A 14,894-nucleotide genomic window follows, 5' to 3' on the forward strand; every position below is an offset into this window, starting at 1 on the left:
AGTATAAAAAAGAATTAAGTATTAATGAAAGCTCTTCAGTCACTGAAAAAGTAATTCTTACTTAAAAGAATATGAAATTATGACAGAAAACAGCTCTGTTTTTAATTCTTTATAAGAATATTGTATAAAATTCAGAGAAAAACATCTTACTTTTTCAAGAGAAGTAAAAAACTATTTCTAAGATCTTTTTTTTTGCATTAACTGCTGTAGAAGAATGAGATAGAAACTGCTAAGATATGCACTACTATATACTCTCTATCAAGACTTTCTCTTCTCAGAGTCTTGATATTATAGAGAATATAAGTCTGTTTCTATATAATAATATAAATATTATCAGCAGGATGTAGAGGAACTGGTTATTTATATCTCAAAATAGAAGACTTTATCAATGATTATATTAATATAGAGTTAATTCTCAAATTCAATAGAAATCTAGTATTGCTGTTCTCAATCTCTTGCAGAATCTATTGAATATTGAGATATTAAAACTAGATTTAATATATCTCACTATACAGGAATCAAAGGCTCAGTCAGATCTTGAAGTATACTGATTTTATAGTTATTGTGTCTGCTGATTATGTATTAAATACAGTTGCTGAGGTATCTTTTTGTACTTTTCTGCCGGGGATGGGCCAGATTGAGAGAGGTGATATGAGGGTGAGACTTGGCATTAATGTCTAGATACACTGAAGACAGATCACAGAGATTGCACTTCAGAAGTGACTGTTAATTATGTGCTTGATATTATCACTGAGATATCTTTTTGTATTTTTCTGCTGGGGATGGGCCAGATTGAGAAGGGTGATATGAGGGTGGGACTTGGTGTTGGTGTTTTGAAATATCAAAGATGGACAGGGTTTTCGCGGAGGTTGCTTCTCAGATATCTCCACAATTACAGATCAGGGATCTTCTAAAATTGAGAAGATTGGCGCATATGGCTAGGTCTCTTTACCTTACAATTTGTATGGCAATCTGGCCCGGGGTTGTGGTGTGGTAGGGGAGAATGGGGGATACTCCCACACAGGAGTTTCAAACAACGTCTGATTCGCGTTTGGCTGGATAACTCCACCACCACATGGGGTATGCGGTCGGCGATGGGGTCAAAATGCTCGTATGATCAAGGGCTTTTCAATGGATCTATCAGCGGGTTCTTATTCGAAAAATCGAGCGAGTTCGTGGTGGAGCGGTTGTCTCTTGTTGACTGATCAAATATAGCAAGATCATTCTCTGAAGTGCAAGGAAACTCTTACTCTTGCAGATGATATCAAATATCAGTTATCAGACAATCTTATACATCAGAAATTCTTCATTCAGTGAACTTCTTTCAGTCTTCAGATTATATAATTATTAATATATTATATAGATACTTCTGTGTCTGTTAACACTTTTGCAGTCATCTCTCAATTCTTACTCAAGTATCTCTTATACATTAACATTTCAGGTCTTAAGACATTGAGATGAGCATTTACTTCATTATCACTCATATCTCATTTAGAAGTCTGCTTTCTCTTGATATTCACAGAATTCAGAGAGTCATCTAACACAGACATCTCTTTTACTTTGAAGACTTTTCATAGAATATCAGCAAGTGTCTCTGAGCTCACTGATTCTGCTAGTTTTTTGACTCTCTTGCTTCTCTTGACTGTACACACTGTGTGTAATTCTTTGTATCATGATTCTGATATCTGCAGTTGAAGCAAGCTTGATGCTCATGATATCAAGATTTTCACTCAGAGAATCTCTTTTCCAGAGGATTCAGCACTTTAGTGATGATATTCAAATCTAGATTCATCACATTCAGATGTGTGATTTATATTGTAGAAGTCTGATTATCTGTTCTTCATTGAGATATACTCAATTACAGTATTTTCTGTCATAGTTGACTCACTTGTTTCTGTACAATGAGAATGTTGTATGCTTTCTTCACTGTGCCTGACTATGAGGTTAAGCATTTTCATTTCACTCTCAACTTGAGTGTAAGATCATGAATGAAGATCTGTAAATAGAAAGATATTAAAAGCTCTTCATTTAATATGAGATAGTGTAAACTGAAGTATGTAAAGTATGATGTAAGATCACTTACTTATCTATACTCAGTGAAGTGTTTATAACACTTATCTTACATATTCACTTTCTCAAAGTTGTGTAAGATTCATTTGAAAAACTCATTTCATGTTCATGAAAATGAATATTATTCTGAGTCTGTGAGATTCATCTTTTCATCAGTCATTTATAATGACTTCACTTTTCTGTGTAGAAACACATAGACTGGCCGCCGGAACCATGAATTTCACGTTTGGTCTCATTTGGTCTGGTCTCATACATTTCTTGACGTGAATCCCGCTGGGACTAATCATTAAACAAACATGCAAAGTGACTATATATCAGATCTTAAAATGAAATCATGACTTGAAAAAAATGAGAAAGTGAACTCATTTGATTTCATTTAGTTCCATTCTTGGCATAAAGTTACTATTTTTAGACATTTTAAGGTTTTCTTTAGACTAGTTTTAATTTTTTAAAAAGTAATGCTTTTTGGTAATGCTTAAATGAGATTTAAAGTCATTTAAAGCAATAAAAATAATTTAAATTGAGAAGTGAAAATCATGGTCTCATTTGAAAAATGTGACAAGAGTAGACAGTAAGTCTCACTGAGACAGTATGAAACTACTATTTAATATTAGAACCGTGTAATGGGATCTGTCGAATTGGCAATGAGACTATCAAAAATTCTGGTCCTGGTCTCAGACACGGTCACACGGTCAGTCTAGAAACACAGCAGATCTTAAGACTTGTTAAAATTCTGTTAACTGTCTGTCTGTAAGTTTGCATTCAATTCAATAATATAACTGTATCTGACTTAGCCAGCTGATTGCAGCATCATTTTTTCAGTTGTCATTGAAGCTTAATGACTCTGGCAGATCTTCTGACTTAATGTATCTCATGTTCAGATTCTCATTCTACACAGCAGTCTCTGATGATGTGTACACTTCTGAAGAGATTATGAATGATTGTAATGAGATCTTCAGATTCAGTGTAGTTGTATGTAAATGTTCAATCTCTCACTGCAGGTCTAAGACCTGGTCTTCTCTATTCTTATTAATGATAATGATTGTGTCAGTGAAGCTCTTTATAGTGAATGCTTGATCTGCAGTGAATATCAATTGTTGTTTGACTTTCACCTCAGCCTGCCACTGTGTATGCAAGGCCTTGATTTTGTTTAGAATTCTCATACATGTATGAAGCTTTGATTTCAGTTCAGTAATCTTAATTACTTTTCTTACTGCTTTGAGTAAACTCTCTGAGAGATTCTGCATATCTTCTAGTTCAAGTAGCAGAGAAGAGTGTTGTTCATATTAACTAGAGAAGATATTTATTTCAGTGATTTCTCATTAATTATATAATATCTATTGTTATATCACTATATTGTTATATTACTATATCATTATATGATTTCTGTTATTATTATATGACTTCAGTGATAGTCATCTTTTCTTTTATTCTTCTGAGTAGAGAGTAGTCTTCTTTGAATCTGATTCACTGCTCATATTCTCTTTCTCACATTTCACCTTTTCACATATAATATGTGGCATTCACCTGAGTGTGGAGTTTTCTCTTAACAAGTGAAGCAGCATTAATCAGATGCTCTTTTACTCACTGCTCTTTATACACTATCTTTTGAGATGTTTTTAGAACCACACTGACATGATAACTATGAATTGCTTTGTAGACAGAATTATCACACTCTGAAGAAGCCTGTATTTCTCACCGGTTTTTAGACATGCTATCAGATATGATTCAAAGGTTGCTTGAGTCAGTGTATGATTACAGGTGTACACTGACTTCTTATATACTGTACACTAAATTAATTGATGGCCACTATGACCTCTTTACATTCGTAAGCAAGTTCGGAAGCGCCCGCGTTATCCCGGCGGTCGTACGTTCTTCCGAACCACAAAAAGAAGAGACTTATAATTGCAAAGCCTCATGAAGTAAGAGAAATCATAGATACTTATGAATCAAATAATCTCACTTATTCTGATCTTTTCACAATTATAAGAAAAGAATGAGAACACATATTCCTACTTGAAGAATGAATATTTTGAGCTCTTTTTCAATCTCTTAAGAAATGGTTATCATTCTGAATGCTGGAGAGAAGCTACTGAAGTAATCCTTGCAAAACCTAATAGAAAAGCTTCAGTTTCTAAGTCATATAGAGTAATATCTCTGTTGAACTGTTTGAGAAAAGTTCTAGAAAAGATAATAGCTACTAGATTATCTTTTATAAGCTCTATTAGTGATTCTCTTCTATTTAATGAACACATGGAAGGTAGAAAACAATGTTCTGCAATTGACACTGTTCTCTCAGTTATTCATGATGTTCAAGTAGCAAAGCATGAAGGCCTGGTCTCAACTGCAGTTTTTATTGACATAAAAGATGCATTTGATCATGTTTCAAAGTCTAAGATGATTCAAACTTTGAAGATGTTAAAACTGCCACTTTCTCTAATAAAATGAGTTGATTGTTTCATGTCTAAAAGAATTATACAACTATTCTTTGATAGAAGAAGACAAGATAAAACTGAGATAAAAATAGAAGTATCACAAGGATTTTCAATCTCATCTGTTTTATTTACAATATACACTGCATATTTATTCAAGAATAGAGAGATGAAAATAGTGAGATCTCCAAGTTATGTAGATGATATTGATCTACTCTACAGTTCAAAGACAATCAAAGAGAATTTAGAAGTGATTTAGAAAGCAGTAAAGAAAGTCTTTGTTAGAGCAGATGTCAATCTAATTCAATTTGATATGAATAAAACTGAGTTAATTCACTTTTTTCTCAGATTTAATAAGAAAGAACTAAGTCTAACTCTTCTGAATAAAGAGATTAAACTCAGTTTGAATGTCAAATGACTAGGAGTATGGTTAAACTCCAAGTTGAATTTTAAATATCATATTCAATAAAGAATCATCAAGGCAGAGAGACTACTGAATAGTATAATCAGACTATCAAATACTGAGAGAGGTCTATCTTTTCAGGCTATGAGACAGTTATACATAGCCTGTATTATCTCAGTAGCTGATTATGGAGTTCAAGTTTGATGAAACAATCAAGATAACTTCACTGAACTGTTTCAAAGTCTACAAAACAGAGCTTTGAGAAGAATTCTGGAAGCATTCAAATCATCTTCTATTAAAGCAATGGAAATTGAAGCCTCAATTTCATCTCCTGCTATTCAATTTGAAAAGGCCTGTATGAACTATGCTCTGAGAGTCATAAAGATGAGCTCAAATCATATAATCAGAGAAAGAGTCTCTTCTTCATTTTCATCAGTTAACTCAGGAAATGAACTGGATTGGAATAGATTTCTTGATTGAAATGAGAATAATGCTTTGAAGAAAATGCCCTCTCAACTGTATAGACTATGTTCACTTATTAAGAATCAATTTTCTTCATTAAATGTTGAGAAAATTGATCATGAGAAGATATCTCTCTGAAGAGAAAAGATGGAATCTCTCATAGACTTACAAATAAGTGAACTATCTAAAGAGAGAGAATATGAACAGTATTTAAAGAAGATCTCTACAATCAATATAAAAGACTCTATTCTGATTTACTCAGATGACTTAAAAAATGAGAATTTGAATAGATTAGATGCAGGCATTGCTTATACTGAAGATAATATCAATTTTATCTCAGATTTCTGGAATTTAGGCTGTGAATCTGAAGTCTTTGATGCTGAACTATTTGTAATAGTGAAAGCTTTCAAACTCATTGAAATAAAATCTCATAAAAGAGGAAATAGTTTGAAAGAGGTATGAATATTCTCTGATAGTCAAGCTGCTTTAAAAAGACTTAGAAATAGTCAGATTCATAATGATCAAATGAATCTTGAACTGATTTTAAACTCTGTTTTGAAAATTCAAAAGAGAAGAACATCTAAACTGATAATTCATCTGTATTGAGTTCCTGCTCATATGAATATTCATGGCAATGAATTGACTGATTCAGCTGCAAAAAAGAGTTCAGAATTAAGCAGATCTATTCAAAAAACAGTGTTCTGATCTTTCATAAAGAGAAAGATAAAAGAATCTTGTTTAAACAAGTGAAATAAAAGCTGGCAGAAACAAAAGAAGAGCATACATTATTCAAGATTTGAGACAAAACCAAAGTGGAAATCTTGTTCAATTAAATATAAAAAGAAAATATTCTCATTCATAATTCAGCTAAAACTAGGACATGGTTATTTCAAATCCTATATACAAAGATTCAATAATAGATTTGATTCAACAGAGTGCTCATTCTACAATACAAATGAGAATTCTGAGCATATTATAATGCATTGTCCATTATACAATAGTCTCAGAGTCAAATTAAAGAAGAAGTATGATTTAAATCAATTAAATATGAGGTTCTTATTCTCAACTGAGACAGGACTTAAATACTTAATAGACTTTCTATCAGAAACTCAAGCAGCTACAAGAAAATGGCTCAACTCAGAAGTATCTGAATATGAAGAGGAGGAAATCAATCAGATATAGTCTGTTAAAACAGCTATACACTATCTTTTAATAATTTTATTTTGTTATAGTCTCTCATTACTATACTTGTTTCTTTCTGTTCTTTTCTATCTATCTATTTAATGTGTCTATCTTTAAGACTATGTTCTCTTTTCCTTTATCATGATATTTTCAAATGGTTTCAAAGTATTAATAGATGTTGAAATACTGCAATTTGTAAACAGTTTTTGTATTCTGGGCTGGAATTTTCTGATTTTGCATATCTGAAATTAATAAGTGTATAATAGTTGACTCTATAGATATAGGAAAAACCCTGAGAACTAAAGGTTCTCAGGTAGATGTCATAGTCTCTGACTGCATACATCTATAATTGAAGAATAATAATAATAATAATAATAATAAAAAGAATGAGAAGAAATGAAGAAATCAGATAAATGTCACACTCTAATAAGTAATGAGACTGTAGTCAGTTGTATGATAATATACTGCAGACAGCAGATGCAATACAGTAAAGAGTAGTCTCAGAGTAGCAGACTTATATATGAGTTACATTGCAGAAGAAAAAGAAATTCAGAGTTAAATTCAACTGTTTATACCAGTTTAATTATAGAGATAACAGAGGATGAAGCATCTGAAACATTCACAGACATGTGAAATCAAGTCATCTCAATCTCTGAAGATACTCAGAGATCAGATGAGATTAGTTTCAAGAAGCTGTTCACTGTAGTGATCTAAGCAGATGAAGAGAGACAGTATAATATATGAGACAGAATCACAAGAGATGAAAGCTGCTGAACCTAGTCACTGAATACTGTATTATATAGAGATTGTGTAAGAGTAGTGACTAACAGATAAAAGAAAAGTGTAAGAAGAGAAAAGAGATAATGAATTAATTATCAACTGTAAGAATTGACTGTAAAAGACAAATATTATCATACACATCTCATTAATTTTCATATATCACATGTTTAATCTATTTTCAACACCACATCATCTGAAAAACATCAAAAATAAGAAAATCTCAAAACTTGAGATCTGTAAGAAATTTGAGAACTGTAAGCTGCTCTTGTAATAACACTGTATATGTCTCTGATTTCTCTACTGCTCTGTGTATGATATTAATATCATTTATCACAAGATTGGCTGAAATGCTAATATAGAAATGTGTACATATGTATATAGAAAAATTAGAGAAGAGTATGAGACCTGCAGAATCAGAAGTCAGAGCAGAGAGAACAGAGACGAAAGAAACTGAAGAAGAAGACACAGAATCAGATAAATGACAGCAGAAGCTATCTGAGACTGAATACTTATAATCTGATATGTGCATAATCTTCTCTGCAGAGAAGAAAGAGAAAATGATGAAAGAAGCTTAAGAGTGAGAGAAGATAGTCTCAGTAATATTATCATCTTCAATTAGAATAATCTCTGACACTGAAGTAACTAAGAATCATTATTAGTGTATAAAAACTGTAAAATCAGAAATGAGAATAGTTACTGAATGAACTCACTGATCTTAGAGTTATATACTTAATTACAACACACACAAGACTTCTCAGAAAGAGAGAGAGACATACAGAGAAATGTAGAAAGTAAAACACAGTGTGTGATTAACTCATTCTTATAATAACATCTTAGACAAGGTGTACAAGTCTCACATCTGTGAGTGTAAAAAAGTATGACATCTGTGTTCTCATTTCTGAAAACATAGATATCTTTTGCCTGCACTATGAAGTTGAATAATAGATATCAGAGAATAGACTGATACAGATCTATTATTTCCAAGAAATTCATCAGAGTGAATGTATCTATAATATTAAATTTAATAGTTATGAAAGGTTTCTTAATGTCTGTGAATATTATAACTTTATACATAATAAAACCTATAATGATTTTCTCTAAGAACAGAAAAATCAGTATCAGAAAGAAAAGATGAAAAAAGAAAAGACTTATAATCTTAACACTGTTGAGAAGAGAGAAGATTCTCTGATATAAATGAATAATTATCTCATTATGAATATTTAAAATAAGTGTAATAATTAACATTCACAACTGAGCTTTAAATAATTGTATTATACACAGTCTTTATATAATAAATCATTCTAGAGATTAGCAAGAAGAGTGAGAGCATACATACTGACAAATGTGATTTATTCAGTCTATACAACATATTCTTGAAATGAGAAGAGCTGATAATAAAAGCAGAGACAGCAGAGACAGAGAGAGCAGAAGTAGCAGAAGTGAGAATCACAGGAACAGAGGTAGTGAGAGCGGGAGAACCAGATACAGAGACAAGTATAGAAGATTGAGAGAGAGTGACAGAGAAAGAAACAGAGAGAGCAGAGAGAGTCATAGAAGACTCAGTCACACATAATACAGACAATTCCTTTATTATTACATTCTTTAAGTTCTCAATGATTTAATATTGAGTTCATCATCATCAGTAGACACAGATCTGTCAACATATGAAGATTCTATATGAATAAAAACAAACATATCAGCATCTGTGTTCACATAAAATTGTGCTAGAAAACATAATCAGAAGCTGCTGAGAAGAAAAACAGTTGAGAATGTATAAGAAGATGAAGAAGATATGTCATTCATGATAATACATTCTGACAATTGTTAGAAGAAAAACAAGTCCTGATCATATTTCATAACATATTACACTTATTGCTAACAAACTGCCTAATATAAGCACTATGATGATGCTTATTGTGAGAATGAGAGACTATCACCAGGAATGTGTATGATGTAATAGATAAACAGGTTGAAAAGAGCTTGATAAAGAGAGAGGTGCAGAAACCTTGTATGAGATGATGATATTTAATAATGACAATGATGAGAATAATGATTGAAGAATGGAAATATTAGTGAATAAGTGATGTAAAAATAGTGAAAGTTTCTTTGAGAGTAGCTTACATCATGGTCATGTGAGTATGACTAAATCTGGTGAGGGAGAATGTGGTTCAGAAGAACATATAATCATCAGATAATAACACGGCCGCTTCTGAACATGCTTATGAATGTAAAGAGGCCATAGCGGCCACTAATTAATTTAGTATAATGTATATAAGAAGCCGGCGTACGCCTGTAATCGTACGCTGGCTCAAGCAACCTCTGAATCACAATAAGAATAAATGCAATTTGAGTTTCTATTCACATTGTTTTGAATAAATGTGATTTTTGAAGAGTTTTTAAACTTTTTTTGTTACTTTTGTTGTATATTCATACTAAAAGAGAGCAGAGATAGAGTGAGATCTAATCACTATTATCAGATAGTAGATTATAACTATTTTGAAAAACAGGAATCTCAACTGCTTACATTCTATCTAGTTTATTATCAGAGTCATTTCTCAATTCTTTAATCTTAACAGATGTTTGAGAATTCAAATTCTGTTTATATTTAGCTGAAGAATTGAAGTTTAAAAATTTAGATAGTTGAGAGTTTCTTCTTTTTGAGCTTGCAGTTGTAGATTTACTGGTTTGACTTTTCTCTTCAGTTTTAGATGTACTTTGAGCTTCATCTTTTCTTCAGTTCTTTTGAGTTCTTGAAGTAAATATACATTCTTTTGAGTTCTTGAAGTAAATATACATTCTTTTGAGCTAGATGCATGTTTTCCTTTGCAATTGAAGCATTTAAGCAGAGAATGTTGACATATTTCATCTCTTTTTAAGCATGTTTTACATTTTATACTCACTAGTTTTATGATCTCTAGCACAGAATGTGTATTTTAAGTCTTTGAAATAAGAGATTACAAAGTGTTTATATCTTTGACAGTTTGAACACTATGTTTGAGCTTTGAGATTCATTCTTGAGTCTTTGTATTCATGAACTCTTATTTTCAAATCTGTCACTCTTACTTCAGAGATTCTTGACTGTTCAAGTGTTTTTATATATACTAGAATAAAGACATTTCTTCTGCTTTATTTGAACTTAATTAAATTTAGTTATACAGACTCTTTTCTCAGTTGAATAGAATTGTATTCTTCTGATTCATTTTTGAGAAGTAGTATTTCTTTCTCACAGTTAAAAATTTCAACTGAAATATTATGAAGAATGAATTTGTCTTATTTTTTATCTCTCTCAGATAGAATTATTATGTTTAACAAAGATTCTATTGCTGATTTTCAGAAATTTGCATTCTGAATGAGAAATTCTGCAGTGAATTCAGACATTGTAGTCAGAATAATGAAATTTTCAAAGAAAGATGACTTCATTAAAGCTATAACTGATTTTTGAACTTCAATATTAGTTATTAACTGAGAAAAGAATTGCTGATTGATTTCATTTCTAATTCTGAAAATAAGATTTGAGTTTAGCTTGTTTCTCTACAAGATCTTCTGATTTAAGACTTTAAGAATAAGTCTTCTATTTCTGAAGATTTGAAAGTTTTTCTCTTTTTACATTTTTTTCTCTTCTTTTCTATGAACAGAAGTACAAGTAACATTCTTCTCAGTTTTCTCAGAATTTTGAGCAGGTTTTAAGATAGCAGGTTCAGAGACAGCAGATTCTGCTGCTTAAGCATATATTTTCTTCTATTATTATTATTATTATTATTCTTCAATTATAGATGTATACAGTCAGAGACTATGATATCTACCTGAGAACTTTTAGTTCTCAGGGTTTTTCCTATATCTGTAAAGTTAACTGTTATACATTCATCAATTTCAGATATGTAAAATCAGAAAATTTCAGGTCAGAATACAAAAACTGTTTACAAATTGCAGTGTTTTAACATCTTTTGATACTTTGAAATCATTTGACAATATCATGACAAAGGAAAAGAGAAAAAGAACACAGTCTCAAAGATAGACACATTAAATAGATAGATAGAAAGAAATTGAAAGAAAAAGATAAAGAAAAAGATAAAGTAAAGAGAGACTATAACAAAACAAATTATTAAAAGAGAGTGTATAGCTGTTTTAACAGACTATATCTGATTGATTTTCTTCTCTTCATATTCAGATAATTCTGAATTTAGCCATTTTCTTATAGCTGCTTGAGTTTCTGATAGAAAGTCTATTAAGTATTTAATTCCTGTCTCAGTTGAGAATAAGAATCTCATATTTAATTGATTTAGATCATACTTCTCTTTCAATCTAGCTCTGAGACTATTGTATAATACACAGTGTATTACAATATACTCAGAATTCTTATTTATATTACACAATGAGCATTATATTGAGTCAAATCTATCATCAAATCTTTGTATATAAGATTTGAAATAGCCATGTTCTAGTTTCAGCTGTATTATAGATGAGAATATTTTCTTTTTACATTTAATTAAACAAGATTTTCACTTAGGTTTTGTTTCAAATCTTGAATAATATATACTCTTCTTTTGTTTCTGTCAGCTTTTATTTCACTTATCTAAATAAGATTCTTTTATTTTTCTCTTTATAAAAGATCAGAACATAATTTTTTAAATAGATCTGCTTAATTCTGCACTCTTTTTTACAGCTGAATCAGTCAATTCATTGCTATGAATATTCATATAAGCAGGAACTCAGTGTAGATGAATTATCAGCTTTGATATTCTTCTCTTTTGAATTTTTGAAACAGAGTTTAAGATCAGTTCAAGATTCATTTGATTATTATAAATCTGACTATTTCTAAGTCTTTTTAAAGCAGCTTGACTATCAGAGAATATTCATATCTCTTTCAAACAATTTTCTCTTTTATGAGATTTTATTTCAATGAGTTTAAAAGCTTTCACTATTATAAATAGTTCAGTATCAAAGACTTCACATTCACAGTCTAGATTTCAGAAATCTGAGATAAAATTGATATTATCTTCAGTATAAGCAATATCTGTGTCTAATCTATTCAAGTTCTCATTTTTTAAGTCATCTGAATAAATCAGAATAGAGTCTTTTATATTGATTGTAGAAATTCTCTTCAAAAACTATTCATATTCTTTCTCTTTTAATAGTTTACTTATTTATAAGTTTATAAGAGATTCAAGCTTTTCTCTTCAGAGTGATAACTTCTCATGATTAACTTTTTCAATATTTAAAGAAGAAAATTAATTTTTAATCAGAGAGTATAGTCTGTACAGTTGAGAAGACATTTTCTTTGAAGAATTATTTTCATTTTAATCAAGAAATCTATTTCAATTCAGTTCATTTTCAGAGTTAATTAATGAAAATGAAGAAGAGACTCTTTCTCTGATTATATGATTTAAGCTCATCTTTACAACTCTCAGAGCATAGTTCATACAGGCCTTTTCAAATCTAATAGCAGAAGAAGAAATTGAAGCTTTAATTTTCATTACTTTAATAGAAGATGATTTAAATACTCTCAGAATTCTTCTCAAGACTCTGTTTTACAGACTTTGAAAGAGTTCAGTGAAATTCTCTTGATTATTTCATTAAACTTAAACTTCATAATCAGCTACTGATATAATACAGACTATATATAACTGTCTCATAGCCTGAAAGAATAGACCTCTCTCTGTATTTGATAGTCTGATTATGTTATTCAATAGTCTTTCTGCCTTGACAGTTCTTTGTTGAATGTGACTACAGATACTAGCCACTCACAGAATGCATCTTAAGCTAATTACATTTAATCCTCTATAATTAATCAATCACTGCATCTGTCCTCTCAGGCCAGCTACTAATTTCCAGGGATGTTAGTTAGTGGCTGCCACCGCCCACTTGATGACATACACATCAAGCTTCCGGTTGCTGATCTCGGCCTCATTAGATGCCCATAGGCCTATCAATCAGCTGTCGTGGCCTCGCCCTGTGTTAGAGACTAATCATAGGCTTGATGACTGCAGTTCTCCCTGCCAGTATTAGGGCTTGACAGAGAGCTTGCAGGCTCTAGCCTATCAGAGTGCCCTGCCTAGGGCCTAGATACGCATCTAGGCCTGCTAGTCAGGTGATTTTCAAAATCATTTCCTGTATTTGAGGGGGAGCTAGGCTCCGATGACAGCCCTAGTTAGGGACTCACTTAAGTAGTGTATAATCACTACATTAGGCTTGACTCTATATTGTTAGAACCTTGACAGGTGCACAGTAGAATAGTGGGACATTGGCATCTCATGCCGGCCCTGGTGAGTGTTCACAGGATCTTGCTTAACTAGTGGCTTGGCTTGCAGTAGGGAGTTCTACCCCGCACCAAGCCTTACTAATTAGGCTCAGCCTCTATTACATGGGGGCTTTCATGGGTAAGAAGTGGCAGGTGCCAGCGGTGGGATTCGAACCCACACACCTCTAATGTGTGCGGCCTTGGTTACCAGTCTTACCAACTGGGCCACGCTGGCTTATATTTTCTTCTAATTCAAATAAGAAAAAGACGAAGTAGAAGGTAAAGAGTCAGTGATTATACTAGAAGTTTTCAATGTTTTTTGAACTGTGTTTGAAATTCCAAGTTTGAACTTGATCATCTCTTGTAGTTGTCTAGTCTAAGTATGAATAATTAACAGAACTTCTTCATTCTTCTCACTCAGACACTGTTTTCCAAGAATAAGGCATCTTATTGAACACTTAAAACAGGAGCTTAATATTTCCTAACAATGATAGAGTTCACAAAGATAATCTTTACAAGACTATAAATCTAACACAGATCTCTGTCAACACTTATAAAATACTCTGAAAAAGAAGTCACTGATAAGATTACTGATAGTAGAATTATATAACAATCTATTTTATCAGTCTGACTGATATTAAGAAAGCTTTAGAGAAGTTATTATGTACTATAATAACAGATTCTCATACAAAACTCTCTTAATAATATCATGAATATCTAGATGTCTTCTGACAAGACAATATTATAAATATATCTCTCTTATGAGACTCAGAAGTGAATCACAGTATCAAGTTAGAAAAAAAGAATAATAAGAATTCTAAGTTATTATGAGACTCTCTTTATAATATATCTTGAGATGAACTTCTTCTTCTTCAGAAGACACTCAATAATCTATTGAATAAGAGATTTATATATGTTAGTAACTCTTCTACTGCAGCTTCTATTCTCTTTGTAAAGAAATCAGATGAAGAACTCTGATTCTGTGTGAACTATTAAGAATTGAACAGATTAATTAAGAAGAACTGCTATTCTTTATCTCTTATTAATGAAACTCTAGCTCACATTGAATAAGGTCAATGATTTATAAAACTAGATATCATCACTGTGTTTTATAAGATCTGTATTACTGAAGAAGATAAATAGCTTACAGTATTCTGAACATGTTATAGTCTCTTTGAATAAGTAGTCACATTCTTTGAACTAACTAATGCTCTCAGTACATTTCAGAAGTATATTAACTGAGCACTCTGAGATTTTCTTAATGAATTTGTATCTGCATATCTCAATGACATTCTCATCTTCACTAATGAGTTCAGAAAAGAATATT

At 31.4% G+C, this 14,894-nt stretch overlaps 1 non-coding gene across 1 annotated transcript; it reads right to left on the reverse strand.

Moving 5' to 3' along the window:
• Nucleotides 1–13,721: 13,721 nt before the first annotated feature.
• BDBG_16710 lies at nucleotides 13,722–13,802 on the reverse strand. Its single transcript has one exon. It is a non-coding gene; the product is annotated as a tRNA-Leu (tRNA).
• Between the last annotated feature and the right edge of the window lie 1,092 nt (nucleotides 13,803–14,894).

This window comes from Blastomyces gilchristii (genome assembly GCF_000003855.2).
Source record: "Blastomyces gilchristii SLH14081 genomic scaffold supercont1.4, whole genome shotgun sequence".
NCBI classification, from domain to species: domain Eukaryota; kingdom Fungi; phylum Ascomycota; class Eurotiomycetes; order Onygenales; family Ajellomycetaceae; genus Blastomyces; species Blastomyces gilchristii.